Source organism: Felis catus, chromosome A2 (assembly GCF_018350175.1).
Source record: "Felis catus isolate Fca126 chromosome A2, F.catus_Fca126_mat1.0, whole genome shotgun sequence".
NCBI classification, from domain to species: Eukaryota; Metazoa; Chordata; class Mammalia; order Carnivora; family Felidae; genus Felis; species Felis catus.
The window spans coordinates 72881320-72898304 of record NC_058369.1 but is presented as its reverse complement, the minus strand read 5'-3'; the positions used below and the strand labels follow the sequence as shown (position 1 = coordinate 72898304).

At 40.1% G+C, this 16985-nt stretch overlaps 1 long non-coding RNA gene across 4 annotated transcripts; it reads right to left on the bottom strand.

Moving 5' to 3' along the window:
- Positions 1 to 2462: 2462 nt before the first annotated feature.
- Positions 2463 to 13965, bottom strand: LOC109497774. 4 transcript variants are annotated; one of them, XR_006594079.1, is made up of 7 exons: positions 13197 to 13965; positions 12720 to 12877; positions 11641 to 11786; positions 11404 to 11476; positions 8011 to 8131; positions 7239 to 7418; positions 2463 to 2702 (listed from the first exon to the last, which is right to left on the bottom strand). It is a non-coding gene; the product is annotated as an uncharacterized LOC109497774 (long non-coding RNA). The 4 variants fall into 4 exon arrangements; XR_006594077.1 differs by lacking the exon at positions 7239 to 7418; XR_006594078.1 differs by lacking the exon at positions 11404 to 11476 and having other exon boundaries at positions 7239 to 7440.
- Between the last annotated feature and the right edge of the window lie 3020 nt (positions 13966 to 16985).

Below are 16985 nucleotides of genomic sequence, written 5' to 3'. Positions count from 1 at the left end.
TTGGTGGGAATGGAAATTAGTGCAACCATGATGGAACACATGATGCCTCAAAATATTAAAAACAGAAATACCATATGACCCAGAAATCCTACTTCTTGGTGTATACCTGAAGGAAACAAAAATCCCTATCTCAAAAAGATATCTGCACCCCCGTGTTCATAAGGTCGTTATACACAACAGCCAAGACATGGAAACAACCTAACTGTTCATCAATAGATGAGTGGATAAAGAAGACATGGGGTGTGTGTGTGTGTCTAAGAGAGGGAGAAACAGAGACAGAGAGAATGGAATATTATTCAGCTTTAAAAATAAGAGGAAATCCTGATATCTATGTCAATGTAAATGAGCTCAGAGGACATTATGCTAAATGAAATAAACCAGTCACAGAAGGACAATATTGCATGTTTTCACTTACAAGCAATATCTAAAACAGTCAAATTCATAGAAGCAGAGAGTAGCATGATTCTTTGCTGAGGATGGGCAAGGGGGGAGAGGAAAAATGGGGATTGCTTTTCAACTGGTATAAAGTTTCAGTTATACAAGATGTATAAGTTCTAGAGATCTGCTTACAACATGGCACCCAGAGGTAATTTGTGTAGCGCATATCTAAAACTTCGTTAAGTGGGTAGATCTCATTTTAAATGTTCTTTTCCAATTTTTTTTTTAAAAAAAGGTAAGTTCCAAATTTACTGGTCATCACTCTCTACATGTAATGTGTGCTATTCTATGTCACGATATACACAGTTGTAGAAATATGTGCATTTTCAAGTTATAAATCTGGTGAAAGCTCCAAATTGAAGAGATGGCTCATCAAAAAAGCTAATAATTATAAGTGGCCACATTTATGTGTTTGGTATCTGATGGACTCACTTTGCTTTGCACTGTTTTTCACTTATTTATAAATTGAAATGTCCATGGCCTCAGAAGATCACATAATATGTTATTGTGGAGACAGAAGATCACATAATATGTTATGCAACAAATATGGCTTAAGCATTTATTGTGTCCCATGTATTGGGTACAAGTACAGGTGCTAGAGATGTTGGCTATCAGTAGGCCACATCTGGAACCTTTGGTCTGAGAAGGGGAGACAGACAGAGATTACACCTGAGTGAAAGAGTACCACTGAGCAGAAACCAGATGGCCTCGTCACCTGATGAAGTGAAATAGTGGGTCTCATGAAGCTCTGAGAAAGATATTTCCAGGCAGAAGGACTGACACAGGTTTGTGGGATCGAGCCCCGCATCGGACTCCATGCTGTCAGCATGGAGCCTGCTTGAGATTCTCTCTCTCCCCCTCTCTCTCTGCCCCTCTCTCTCTCTGTGTCCATTTAAAAAATAGGTATTGAGTACGCTCTATGTATTCAGCTGTAACTAGCTAATGAGGGGGCCAAATTGAATGGTTTTTGTGGTTCTGTTTCCTTACCTATAAAATCCTTCCTACAGGCCAACTTCTATTTCTGGGAAGATGCAGGCTCTCTGGCCTTAGTTATTCATGTCTGAGAGATGTCCGCTTTGGAGTTGTGTCATAGCAACACAATTTTTGGAAACTTACCCATTCATTTGGAGGTGCACAAAACACATCAGGCCCTGGGATTATATTTGCATAATATAGTATAAACTTAGAGGTCCCGGCCAGTTTGGATCTACAAAAATAGTGTAGCAGCATTCTGAGTCATATGAAGATAAGGGTAGAGTTGTCTATAAGGGGCACAGGAGTTTGGGAGAATATTAAGTGAAGGTAAATATTTATTAAAGAGCAGCAGGACCAGAAATTCCACCAGAGAGCAGTTATATTCAAAGTAGAGGTTAAAAAATATATATATATATACATACATATATATGTACATATACATGGATGTTAAAAATATATATATATGTATATACATTTATATATATATATATATATATATATATATATATATACATTCATGATCGTGATTAAATTATAGGCTAAAATTGAGGTAAAAATGACAGACCCACGGCCCTTTCATAAAGTGATATTGCTCTTTGCATTCTGACCCACACCTAATACGCACGGCAACCAGGTCAGCCTCGCTCTATTTCACCGGCAGCATAGACTCAGCCCCGGTGAGCCATGGCAGGCACCATGGAACAGCAGTGCAGTTACACCCAAAGACCAGGGACCACAGCATCCCTTTGGTATGGAGTGGTTTAGCCCGTTCGGTTGACCACAAGCCACTGGCTTCAATGATGCCATTCTGTAACTAAAGACATATTTTTTAAAAAAGAAAAGAAACAAGCCACTGGAATAAGAGAGTCAGGAAGCAGGCGGGCTTTGGAGAAAGGCAGCCTGGTGTGTTTCATTCCTGGCCGCACCATTGTGTGACCTAGGGAAAGCTCTTAACCTCTCTGGGACCCAATTTCCTCATCTGTAAAATGGGGCATGATCTTCCCTTGGAATTGTTGTGAGGAATCTATGAAATTATGCACACAAAGATCTTTGTACAGTGTTTGGCACATGGCAAATGCTCTTTAGATATAAGCTACCATCATATATAATTAGTTGCAATGGTGGAGAAGAATGGATGCTTCTCTGCTGAATCCAGGGACTGTGGCTACATGGTGTCCTACACACAGAGTCCGGTCCCTTCGCTGATTAGAAGAAACCATGCTTTATCCCTTCTGTGAGAACAATTTAACTCTCTTCTTTCAGAGACTTGGATGTCCGCAGGCTGTCTCCTAAGAAATCAAGCAGGAAAACATTTATTATCTCAGGGAATTTTCCCTGGTTCTGGGTGCAGCCCAAACCATCCAGACAGAGATGCCTTTGTAGACACTCTGACGATGTATCCACTTCTCTAGGGCAGAGTCACTTTAAGCAAGCTGACAAGACTGATGTATATACCAGAATGCTACAGACAGAGGTATTCGTGTAATCTATAGGACTCCATACGTGTACTATTTATCTCACTGTAATAACACAGCAATATGAAGGGAGTGCCCACATACTGATTTTCAGTGCAGGTGACTACAAGCGTTTCCATGTTCCACGCCTGTGGGGTCAGTGCACGGTGACGCCGTAGGCTGAGTTTCACAGGAAGAAAGGGCATGATCAGAGCGAGATTTTGGCTGAACATGGAATCAAACAAAGAAGAATGATTGGAAGGGAATGTTTGCAAGGATCAACCTAATCCATTCCACCACAGGAAGACTGTGTTTTGCTGCCAAAAAACACAGCAACCCCTGAGCTCCGTTGGTTATAATACTCTCCATCTCTCCCCACGTGCAGGGTAATCTTGCCAATGGGTCTGGAATTTTTGTAGTCCCTTGGCCCCTTAATTCTGTCTCCCCACTCATCCCTCCAATGAGCTATGTTTTTTAGTGATTCTCTTCTGTTGGTCAATCGCCTGCTCTGGATAGACTTGTTTGCTGTTTAGTCATATTAATATCAGGAGTCAGGTAAAGAGTTAATGAGCATGAGGACAAGGTGATCTCTTTTTCTTTAGGATATTTCTATAATCTCTAAGCCATTCTATGTTCTTTTTGTCTGATGGCAGCTGACGTCCAGTTATATCTAAGTTATTGCAAGATTTATAGACTTCCTCCAGTACTGCCAATAAAAATGAATCTCTCTAGAGATTCCTACATTTTTTTCCTCTTTCATTATCTTCTCACATCCCCTTGACATCCTTCTTCTTCTTCCAAATCTCAAGTGGCACAAAGGTCACAGTTCTCTACAGGGCATCTTTAGGCTGGAAGTGAGAAAGAAAACTCTGCCCTTCCTTAGGCCCATTCTCACCCACATGTGCAGCAATCACCGCCCAAGAGGACGCGGCAAAGAAAGAGCAGGTAATATCCCTCACACCAGCAAGTATCCTTTAGAAGTTTGTTTTAGGCAAGAAAATAAATTTAGGATTGGGACCCCATCCTTATGCTGGCAAAAGTTGCATTTTATCAAGTTGATACATGAATTGATCATGCAAGAATAGAGGGGTGTGATAGAGATATCTGTGACTGCCCATAAGGGTTCTGCTGGTCCCAAAGAGAATGAAGTTTGTGTCAGAGGACATGCAAAGTCATCACAAATATATGTCACATTTGTGTTTCCAGCTTAATTGCTCATGGCTAAATAGAAAATAATAGAAATGAGGTTTTGTTGACATAAAGCATGAAACTTTGTCCTGGGAACTTTTGTCCTCCAAATAATTCCCAGCAATGTGGACTTTGGAAGGTGACTGACTGTGTGGAGTTTTAACAGGAAGAGTAAAGAGAACCAATTTAGAGGCTAAGAAAATTTCACAATGCCAGTGGACATTAGTGATTTCTTCTTTGTAGCATCAAAGGTGGAGCAGACGTAACTGCTCAGGAGGGGGAAACAGAGGCACTTTTCGTGCTGTCAGCGTCTTTCCTTTTCAAGGTCTCCACGATATGTGGTCCAGGTAAACCCAGTCAAAGATTACATTGCTCAGCTTACTGCGGTACCAGGGAACGCTGTCCTGCTGAAACACAGGGTCTTCTGGAAAACTTCATTTCTCAGCATTGTACTGGACTGTTGTTTTTGGAAAATGATGTAATGGATCTACTGAAATAACACCCTCTGTCAATGCAATTGTGTCTGTGAAACCATCTAGCTGCTCTAATGAACATAAACTTTGAGCTATACTCATTAAGAGTAAGGTTACCAAGTGGATACTTAGAGGTGTCCCCGGGTCAAACCCATGGCTGCCTCTTCTCATTTTCCTCCTGTGCACTTGATCATTTTCTTTCCCACATACCCTTCATTTTCTTGGCTCTCTTTAGGAACTGCTTCCAACTTGCTTGAAATTGTTTGGGGCATTTTGTGTTTCTTCTCTTTCTCCTGCAGGTTCCCTAGTAAACCATTCTTAAGCTCCTTTCCCTCATTGCTTCTCTCTGTTAACCTTCTGCCCACTTTCCTCTTCTATCAATACTCGCCAGTGTGTCTGCCTTCCAAGGAAGTCAAATAAACTACCTACTAATTGTTGGGGCACAAACTGCTTTCTTCATGTTGCCAGAGATTTATTTAGCTTAATTTCTTGAGTCTTATGCTTCACACGCAATCCCACGATCTAGACCTCCACCAAGAGTTCACAGAAAAGATTCCAAAATGAGGCATTTCTAAAACAGGTGCAGGGGGTTGGGATCAGTCAGAGATGAGTCTTGTTAAAAATAAAAATGAAGTTGGGGCGCCTGGGTGGCACAGTCGGTTAAGCGTCTGACTTCGGCTCAGGTCATGATCTCACGGTCCGTGAGTTCGAGCCCCGCGTCGGGCTCTGTGCTGACAGGTCAGAGCCTGGAGCCTGCTTCGGATTCTGTGTCTCCCTCTCTCTCTGACCCTCTCCCATTCATGCTCTGTCTCTCTCTGTCTCAAAAATAAATAAGCATTAAAAAAATTTTTTTTTAAATAAAAAAATAAATAAATAAATAAAAATAAAAATGAAGCATATTAAAAATTTTAAGAGTTTATTTGAGCAAAAATGGATTAAAATTGGGCAGCACCAGACCAGAAGTAGTTAAAAGCCTTCCAATGACAGGAGCTGGTAGAAAGACTTTTCTAGAGAAGGGGAAAAGCTAGGAAATTATTTGATTGACTATAGCACAAGTGTCTGTCTTATTTGTGAAAACTTGGTTGGCTATTTGTGACTGGCTGTCCTTAGGTTTTTGATCTCTTACCTGTGAGGCATTTCAGGCTTAGGTTTTCGTTTGCTTACTTTTGTTCCTAAGTCCTCAAAGCCACCTCAGTCTAATGGTCTCCTTCTCGGATTCACAATTCCCCCCTTTTGATCATCCTCTCACACGTGAGAGATTGGCCAAGGATTTGGTCTCAGTGACATTCTTAGTCACCATCAGGGTGAAGTTGTTCCTGTCTTATCACAAAAGCAGTAGGCTATGATGTCAGGCCCATGGAAGAATTGTTTTTTCTGTTCATCTCACTGTTCATCTTGTTTCTCTTTCTCTAAGCACAGTGAGACCATCTGACATACTGATGATGGCCATGAACATGTACTTAAGACTCCTGAGAGAACACAACACACCAGGGAGATTAGGGTGATGACTCTCAGGAGAATAAAGACAAGAGACTAAAATATGTGCCTTAGTCAGGGCCCCCGTGAACCAAACCAGTTGGTGTCAAATGAATCAAAGAATGTACCCAAAGGGGCATCAACCTATTTTAGTCAAGAGAACTGTTTTCCAATGTCTTACATTTGCTACAATCCCAGAGATGTTGGTCCAGGTAAAGCAGGAGGTATTTGCTATGGCACAGTCTCCTCCTCGTTCAGTCAATAAATAATCTAAAGCAATTCTATGATCTAAAACCACCTTAGCAAGAGAGCCTAGGGACTTCTTTTGCGCAGCTATGGCCTTAGCAGTTTAGTCAGCAGTGGTTGCCAGGGTTAAGGAGCGGTGTCTTTCCATGCATTAGCAGAGAGAAAAAGCAAATGGCAAAAGAGCAAAAGGAAGAGAGTTTTCATATTGGAGATGAAGACCTCGATCCGTGATCTTGGGAGAACTGTCCACTTTAAAGTGTTGTCTGCTTCTGGGGAGAACTCCTCCCGAGTCAATTTTAATTTTAGATCTCCAGCTGGTGTGTAGTTCCAAGAGTCGAGAGAAGCCTTTTTAATTGGGAGATATGGACCCAAGTGTCAAGGCCCTGGAGTTTGGCCTTGGAGTTTACCATCTGGGTAGTGTTCCAGGTTTGGTCCTTTCCTACAAGGTTCAAGGGCAGTCTTTGTTCTTGGTGACTCCAAGTCAGAAAGGTAGGCAAAAATTGGAAAATATTACTTTGGGGAGTCACACCCAGATATTTGAGAAAACTAGAAGAATTCAGAATCCAGTCCAGTTTGCAAGTATATAACAAAACCTCAATGACAGGGAACAGGACTAGAATTTAATACCCACAAGGGTGTGCTATACAGTTTTCCATTGACATATAATTTTTCTCTCTGCCAATGCTACACCCACTTGTATCAAGGTTAATCAAAGCAAGACTAAATTTGCTTGCAAAATAAGTCCCATTTCATTAAATTTGGCCAATTTACATAAGAGCAGCAAGAATAGTGACTGACCATATAGGCTCTTTTTAAGGTAATTTTGCTGGGACTTTTCATTAAGGAATTCAAGGTTGGACTTTTAAAAGGCATCTCAGGACTAAGAAGCCAAGCCATCAGATTTTTCCTAGAATATCTATAGATTTGGGTGAATTGCTCTCTTTCTCAGGTACCCTGGGCCTGCCAGGAAGTGACCTTTATTACTCACCTGGAAAAGCTTGGAACCCTGTAAGCAAGATACCAGGTGGTTTTCCTAAGAGGCTTTATTGGTTCCATCAACCTTAGTTCCTTAAAACTGTCTGGGCACATCTGATTATATGCACACCATTCTTAAAGATGACATTCTAGTCAAAGCCTTCGTAATATAACCAGTATTTCTTATTGTGTCCTGATAGAAGGAGAACAGATTCCTACTGAACATAAGCAAATAACCATATTACTATAAAGTTAAGAAGAGTCAATAAGTTTCTGGAGGGATCAGGTAGGGAGACAAAGTAAATGTTTCAATTTTGTTTCAAAGGTATATTGTACCAAACTGCTGTAAGTCATAGATGGCTTAAGAGAAAAGAGAAAAGGGTTTCCTTAAACCTACAAAATCAAATCATTAAAGAACCAGCAATGTTTCAAATGGAGAGTCATTGAAAATTATAATCATCTTCGGGGCGCCTGGGTGGCTCAGTCGGTTGGGCATCCAACTTCGGCTCAGGTCGTGATCTCGCAGTCTGTGAGTTTGAGCCCCGCGTCAGGCTCTGTGCTGATGGCTCAGAGCCTGGAGCCTGTTTCCGATTCTGTGTCTCCCTCTCTCTGACCCTCCCCCGTTCGTGCTCTGTCTCTCTCTGTCTCAAAAATAAATAAACGTTAAAAAAAATTTTTTTTAATTAAAAAAAAATTATAATCATCTTCAGTTCATTCAATCTCATGTTAGTAGTTCTGGTTCTGCCCGAATACAGCTTTCCCATTAGACTTCTGGAAATTCTTACCCTATTGTTTAGTGGTATAATCTCCAAGTCACCAGAAACCTGTATTCCAGAGTACTTGTCAGGATGTCTCCACGAATCTCCCTGAAGACAAAGAACTTTTGCAAAGTCAAACGGTAACTGTCTGTAGAGAACGAAAAGACTTAAATAAATGGCCATGGCTGCAGATCTCATGAGAGTTCACTTCACAGGAAAAGTTAGGGATTTCTGTGGCATACCACAATTTACGATAATAATTAGACATCGAGGGTACTGACAAGTTACTATGAACTTCAATTTCTGGAACACCTTTATTCGTAGCAAATGTCCATGCACATATAGCTTCAGAAGGTTTATCATCACTTCTTATTTGACAAGGCTTCCCATGTAATTGAACATGACAAATACACCTAATTAGTCTAACATCTCCTTTACAAGGTGAAAGACAAATCCATTGAGATTTTCCAGGGACCTTTGACAAACCTCAAAGTTAGTCTGAGGTCAAAGAGCTCCAATTAGACTTTTATTTTTAGAAAACTGTCAAAATGTCAAAAATTTTGAACATTTGATTAAATAAGATCACAGATCATTGTGAAATAATGCTTAATTATCTATTTAACTGAAGTGACAATAGAAGATTGTAAAGGCAAATAAAGAAGATTACATGGTTGTGAAAAAAATGAGCTCTTTTAATACTGAGAAGACTAGTGGGGTGCCTGAGAGGCTCAGTCGATTAAGCATCCGAATCTTGGTCTCAGCTCAGGTCATGATCTCACGGTTTGTGGGTTCAAGCCCCGCATCCGGCTCTGTGCTGGCAGCACATCCTGCTTGGGATTTTGCCTCTCCCTCTCTCTCTGCCCCTGCCCCTCTGCCTCTTGTGTGTGCCCGCTCTCTTTCTCAGAATAAATAAACTTAATGTTTTTTTTTTTTTTTTAAATACTGAGATGACTAGTTTTCCCAAGTAATCAAAGACCTGGTAAAAGGAAAGGAAGCACAGGAAATTATGTTGGTAAGACACAAAATCTTTACTTTCCAGGGAGATTACCCAAAATGTAAAGAAAAACTTTGCACGATACCTTATCAAGAGCAGTCCGATAGGCCAAGAAATCTCTCTGTTTTTAACAGAGAGAAAAGCCAAATTTTAATTTTGTACCAGTGTACTTTGGATATTAAGGCTCACTCTTACAAACTTAAATAAATCCATTTTCTCTCAGCCAGTTTGACCACACATCAACTTTCTTATCCAGTGGTCCTTTTCCAGAAGCCCTCTGCAACTTTTTGTATCTATTCAGGTTTCATGCTAAATTTTTCTCTTTCTCATTCTGGAACAACCATTCTAATTTAGGTCAAAATTACTACTCTCTTTTTCCCTCAGCAAAAACATGTCCTCCGTATATTTCCTTATTCAAAAAACACATCTTACTTACCTTACCTCCTTTTCATACACAGTTGTTACCTTTCACCCTTATTATCTCTAGTAGTTTTAATTACATATATTGATTAGAATTCTTTAAAAAAATTTGTTGGTGTTTATTTTTGAGAGAGACAGAGTGTGAGTGGGGGAGGGCAGAGAGAGAGGAAGACACAGAATCCGAAGCAGGCTCCAGGCTCCGAACTGTCAGCACAGAGCTTGATGTGGGACTCGAACTCATGAATCATGAGATCATGACCTGAGCTGAAGTCAGATGCTTACCCGACTGAGCCACCCAGGTGCCCCTATTGATTAGAATTCTTAACTGCTAGAAAATTTAATTTCTAGTGAAAACAAAATGAGCAATTGTGTTTCACCAGCATTCTGTGGGTTGGCAAATTTATCAGTACATTCCATAATTTCTGAAAGTACATTCTTAGCAAATTTTTCAATGTGGCACAAGACATGTTTACTAACAGACCCAAATATCTTCAATTCATCTATAATAAAAAGTCAAGAGTAGATAAATCTATGTTTAGTGATTAATGTTTTAGTGTTTTATCTTATTTAGAAATGATCTAGATATTCAGTCAATATCCATCATTTAACCTAACTTAGTATAACTTTAAGGTTTCAAGTTACCAAAGAAATTTGGAAACTATTTTGAAGGTGGCCTAACACAAAACACAATTATTTGTTGAGAAGTTTATTTATAAACTTTTATCTTGCTTACATATATTTACCTGTTCTTTAAAAAAAACACATTTTCCATAGAATTTATTTTATCTATTTTTTTATGCTGTACCTTTTATTCACATGACTTCTTCATTCCATAACTGGAAGCTTATATTTCCCACTCCCCTTAATCCATTTTGCACATCCTTTTTCCCCTAACCCCTCTGGTAACCAGTGAGGGGTAGGGTTAGGGTTAGGGTTAGGGTTAGGGTTATCAGTTTGTTTTCTGTATTTATAGGTCTGATTCTGCTTTTTATTTGTTTATTTGCTTGCTTTTTTCTTAGATTCCACATATGAATGAAATCATAACACATTTGGATTTCTCAGGCTGACTTATTTCACTTAGCATAATACCCTCTACGTCCATCCATGTTGCTGCAGATGGCATGATCTCATCCTTTCCCTTTTTTCATGGCTGCATAATATTCCATTCCACATATTATATCATAACTTTCTTAGTCATTCATCTACCAATGAAGCCTGGGTTGGTTCCATATCTTGGCTAATGTAAATAATGTGGCAAAAAATATAGGAATGCACATATCTTTTCAAATTATTGTTCTTGTTTTCTTTGGGAAAATACCCAGTAGTGGATTATTGGATCATATGGTAATTCTGTTTTTAATTTTTTATGGGACCTCCATACCATTTTCCACAGTGGCTGCACCAATTTACATTCCCACCAACAGTGTACATTGTTTCTTTTTCTCCACGTTCTTGCTAATACTTTTTATTTCTCGTATTTTTGATTTTAGCCATTTTGACATGTGTACGTTATAGCTTATTGTGGTTTTAATTTGCATTTCCCTGACAAGTAGTGACGTTGAGCATCTTTTCATGTGCCTGTTGGCCTTCTGTATGTATTCTTTGGGAAAATGTCTATTCAGCTTCTCTGCCCATTTTTTAACTGGATTGTTTACTTTTTTAGAGTTAATTTATCTGTTCTTAACTGTTATAAATTAGCTAACTCATGAAAATTTCATTTTACATTAAACACTAACCATCATCTTAAGTTCTTTTTTTTTCCTGACAAATTTTGTAACAGATAATATAAGCATATGAGACTTTTGTAAGCCCAGGTAGAATAAAATTTGTATGTGTGCATTATATTTAATGTTGACAACTCTGAAGATGTGCCTGTTTTAATTAAACCAACAAAACTTACACTAGCTTTTATTTACCAAAGACTTCCCTAGATGATGTAAACTTGAAAAACATTTGGACTAGCTTCTGTATTTCTGAGCGAACACTTAATTTATATGAGCACTTACTTTTCTTTAGACCAATTAGAGCTTTTACAAATGAAGTCTGGTGATATCATCTGGCAATACAATAGTGATACATCTATGAGATACACAAACATGTAGACAGATAAAAAAAGAGATTTTTAGCTTTTATTTTAAAATTTTAGCCATTGAACAGATATGATAAATATAAAACTTACTAGTTTACAAAAGAAGGGTTGGGCCCCAATTGTGTTTCTGGCAGATGGGATGAGTTAAACTTACCTGCTTAGATGGGTTAGACTTTTTGCTAATAATTGTGGAGAAGCCCTTAAAGATTTTTCATTCACTTAGTCTCCAAATAGCTTTTCTTCCAAATAAAAACGATCTCCTTGAAGCTTGCATTTCACCCAAAGATATCACTCTGGTCCCTACAGAAAACCAGGTAGAACATTTGTATCTCAAAGGCACGGAGAAAAGACATGTTTTCTCCAAGAAGTTTTGTTTCCAGTGCCTTGGTCTTTGACAATATCTGCAAGCATTTGGATATGAAAATGGAGGGCTTGGGGATTAATAAAAATAACAAGTGGGCTTTGAACCAGACTAAATTTGTAAGACCAACACAGTTGCTTTTAATTCTTAAAAAAAAATGGGGTTGCAATGAAAATTATATAGAAGGGCTCATGCATCCATCCAACCACATTATCTCCCATTTGCTTCTTTACACCAGGGAGATGATTTCCAACTAAGAAGGAAATCAGAAAATTTCTATCCCATTTTATCTTAGGTGAGAAGGTCCTGTTAGATTCTGAATATCGACTTCCAATTTGACCAACCTCTGACCATAGAACTCATTGAAAAAAAAAATCCCTTTCAAATATTTTATTATCAGGTTTTAACCTGGACAAACAGTAAATATTCCTGGAATTCTTTAACTCTTTTCCCTTTTCCTTTTAAACCAAAAGAATACCTAGGAAGTGAATTGAAATCAGAACCAATAAGTCTTCTATGGCTTAACTACAGACATAAGCGTCCCAGTTTGGATGCAAAAGACACAGCTGTACCAAGATCCAGAACCGCTTGCAAAGATAACCAAAAGAAAGAAAGACTTAGGCAATTCCCATGAGAGCTGCCGGCAGTCAGTAGGATGCTAAACTGAAAATCATATTCTCAGGATCCCTAACGCAAGAACCTCCCTGCCCCAGGCAGACCTAAAGCCAGGTGGGTTCTCAGGACACAAAATGAGACAAACAAGAAAGCCACAGCTGTCCCTGGGAGAGACAGGATTGACAATCAATGGGTACCCCAAAACCAAATTCACAACAGTCTTAATTTAGAACAAAAGGGACAATATGAAATATCACCTCCTTCTCTTGACTGGGCCCTACAGATAGAGATCCAGGAAGCTGACTTGATTAAGAATTCTCACTCTCCAACGGTTTCTGCTAATTTTCCCAGGATCCCATGTGCAGGTTCCAGAGTGAATGATGTGTCTTTGTGTTCCCATCTGCATTGCCAGAAACTGTAGGGGAAGAAAAATAATTTTCTCTCTACATTTCTGAGTTGTTGGCTGAGAACCCTTTTTCTCCAGGCCACCTTATAAATGGATAAGCTTATTCAGGTTACAAGTTTTCCACTGTGGCAACGGTAACTCTAGATTATGTTTGGTAAGATTAGCCCATTTGTTCAAATACAGGTCTGGGACTATAATCTTTATACATAAAGTTAGAGACAGTAGGCCCACATGGATGAGTCCCAGACTCTCTGCCTTTGAAGGAACCCATTTCCTTTCCCCCTTTCTTTAAAAAACAAAAACAAAAAACAAAAACACAAAACTTTACCTGAGACTTGGCTTCCCACTGGACCCAGTCAGTTTTAAGTTGGACTCAGTTTGCCTCTGGACTCAGTCTGGTAAAAGAAATGCTCAAATAAAGTCTGACAGTTCATGATGCAAAAGCTGTGGAGCTGGGATACCTGAACGGGACTTACCTGGACTTCCAGATGTAGAAAAAATTAGTGAGTGCCATGGGCTAAGTGGGTACCTATGCCTGCTCTTTGCTTTTGCCCCTGGGGGACCACTGGGGTCTCCTTCAGATTCCTCTTCTGACACCAGAACTGCTAAAAGGTCAGCAGAGTCATGTTAAAATTTTTAATTGTTTTGAGCAAAACTGACTTAAATTGGACAGTACCCAGTCGGAGTGGTTAGGAGCCCTCCACTAGTAAGAGCTAAGGGAAAGACTTTTATAGAAGAGAGGCAGGGGCAACGCAAGGAAATTATTTGATTGGCCATAACTTAGGTGGCTGACTTATTGGGGAAAGTCCCATTGGCTGTTTGTGATTGGTTGTCCTTAGGTTTTGATGTTTTAACCTCGAAGCATTTCAGGCATAGGATTTAGTTTGCTTATATGGGTTACGAAGGCATTAAAGTCTTAGTCTAATGGCCTCCTTGTAACTTAATCTAACAGTATGGATCTTCAGTCAGCCCGTTCCTTCATAAAAACAAAAACAAAAGGCAAATATAAAAAAATGGTGGGTTTGGGGGCACCTGAGTGGCTCAGCCAGTTAAGCGTCTGACTCTTGGTTTTAGCTCAGGTCATCATCTCATGGTTCGTGGGTTCAAGACCCACATCAGGCTTTGAGTTAACAGCATGGAGCCTTCTTGGGATTCTGTCTCCCTCTCTCTCTCTCTCTGCCCTTCTCCCCTTACTCTCTCTCTCTCAAAAATAATAAATAAATAAGCATTTTAAAAAATGATGGGTTTGGCAATAATGACCTCAGATGTTACGTATGTAAGCTTATCTAGCACGTCCCTGGCACTCAGCAAATGCTCAGAAAGCAGCAATTTTCTCCCCTTTACTATCAATCCCTGAGCTTGGAAGCATGACTTTGTTACCTCTTATTTCTTTTTTTTTTTTTTTATATTTATTTATTTTTGAGACAGAGAGAGACAGAGCATGAACGGGGGAGGGGCAGAGAGAGAGAGGGAGACACAGAATCGGAAGCAGGCTCCAGGCTCTGAGCCATCAGCCCAGAGCCCGACGCGGGGCTCGAACTCACGGACCGTGAGATCGTGACCTGAGCTGAAGTCGGACGCTCAACCGACTGAGCCACCCAGGCGCCCCACCTCTTATTTCTTATAACTTTTCCTCCTCCTCTCACTGTCCACATACCTTCTACCAAATCGATGTTTTCTCTGAATGAAGGTTTTGCACTCCAATTTCCCCTCTCCCAAGTATCCACTCATCGTGCAGTACATTCAACAAATACCTTACCTTTTTAAAGTGCTGAGTACATGATTCACAAGTCCTATTTTGTGTTTTTTTGCTCTTATATAGGCACAAAATTAGTCATATTGTCCCAAAGAAAGCTGTAATTTCATAAGAGAAAGCCGCAAGAGATGCTAAGCTTAAGCTGGGTGGAAATACATTTGGGGTCCCCCTCCTGCTGTTCTCACCCCATCCCCACATCCCACTACATCCTGCTTTACTTGCTTTTTTGGGTGGAGGAACAGCAGGGCACAGGGGATTAGGAGGTTCCCAAAAATAATTGAAAACTTGTCCACAGCTAGACTTCAGATAATTAATAATAACGATAATTTTTAATTTGTTGTATCTTACTCCCCCCAGGCCTTCTTCTAAAGCAGTAATGATGCATTCCATTGTGTAATCACCAGGATCCTGTGAGGCAGGTCCTCTGAATACGCCCACATTAGGTAGGGAGGCAGGTCAGAGAGGAAACAGAGGCAAATTAGATGCTGTGACCAAAGTCACATGGTGGGACTTGAGCTCAAGCAGTCAGGGTGTTGAAAGCTCCTGTATTGCTGTCTCGAAGGTCAGAGAAGGAGTGGAATCATAGAGGGGCTGACACAATCTAAATTTTAATGGGATCCTGGAGGAATCTGGAGGACAATTCTATCCTGAGGTGGGGGGGGCGGGGAGGAATGAGGTGTGATTAGCCAGCCACAGGGCCTGAGGTTGAGAGGATAGTCATTCTGGTTGGTCTTCAGGTATTTGGTATTTGCCTCCAGGCTAATCCAGCTCACCTACGCTGAACCCCACAGTACAGACCTGATTGGCAAAGGATGTGGCCAGGAAAGGAAGCCTGGTGCTCGTGGCTTGCTGGGCCGCTGAGGGTCCTGCTTTATTTATTTAAATTTTTGTTTAAATTTTATTTAAATCCAAGTTAGTTAACACATAGGGTAATCATAATTTCAGGAATAGAATTTAGTGATTCATCACTTACATATAACATCCAGTGCTCATCCCGACAGGTGCCCTCCTTCATGCCCCTCACCCATTTAGCCCGTCCCCCCCCCCCCGACACCTCCCCACCAGCAACACTCAGTTTGTTCTCTGTATTTATGAGTCTCTTATGGTTTGCCTCCCTCTCTGTTTTTAATCTTATTTTTCCTTCCTTTCCCCTATTTTCATCTGTTGTGTCTCTTAAATTCCACATATGAGTGAAATCACATGATATTTATCTTTGGGGGGGGGGGTTCTGTTTTGAAGTGTAGTGAGTTGTCCCTGCCCCACCAGCAGGGTTTGAGAAAACCTGCTTCCTTCTACTCACACTTGACATCTTCAGGTGTTTTTATCTCTGTCAAATTAGCATAGGAAGGACATTCTCTCACCGTTTGACTTAGTATTCCTTGTTTTCTGGAAAGGAAGAGTATTTTTCTGTGTATTTAGCAACGGTTTTTATTTCTTCTCTGAATTGTCTGCTTATACCTTCTGCCCATGTTTTCATTTTTTTCTCCTATCCTGTTTGCCTTTCCCTTATCGATCTGTAGGAGGTTTTTCGTTGTTGTTGTTTTTAATACATAATTCTGGATAATAATCCAGAACATGTTGCAGCTTGTTATGTATGTTGTAAATATTTCTTCTCTGCTTCTCATTTATATTTCAACTAATGCAAAGTGTTCTGTGTTGTACAGAAGTTCCCTACAGAAACATTCACTCGTGTGCGCAAGGATATTTAATTTATGGTAGCGAAACTTGTAACCAGGGGAAAAAGCTGAAGCAACTTGAATTTCCTTCAGTGGTGGAAGCCTACTTAAATTGTATGCATTCATTCTGTGGCCTGCTTCGTAGCACTTAAAAAGAATGAATGAATCTCCTTTTATTAATATAGAAATACCCTCTAAATGTATTGTGGTGTGAAAAGCAGATTACAGGCTGAGAGCTTAATACTTACTGTTTATTAAAAATAGGGGCGCCTGGGTGACGCAGTCGGTTAAGCGTCCGACTTCAGCCAGGTCAGGATCTCGCTGTCCGGGAGTTCGAGCCCTGCGTCGGGCTCTGGGCTGATGGCTTGGAGCCTGGAGCTTGTTTCCCATTCTGTGTCTCCCTCTCTCTCTGCCCCTCCCCCGTCCATGCTCTGTCTCTCTCTGTCCCAAAAATAAATAAACATTGAAAAAAAAATACGTAGACAAGTAACAATACTAGTATTTTTGACACACACGTGCGCGCGCACACACACACACACACACACACACACACACACACATATATGTGAGAGAGAGATTGAGAACAGAGCCTGGAGATATAGCTTTTTTCTTTCATTATAGGAATATAAAGATACTCCGATGAGAATAGTTCTTGAAAATATATACAAAAATTTAAAACCATGGT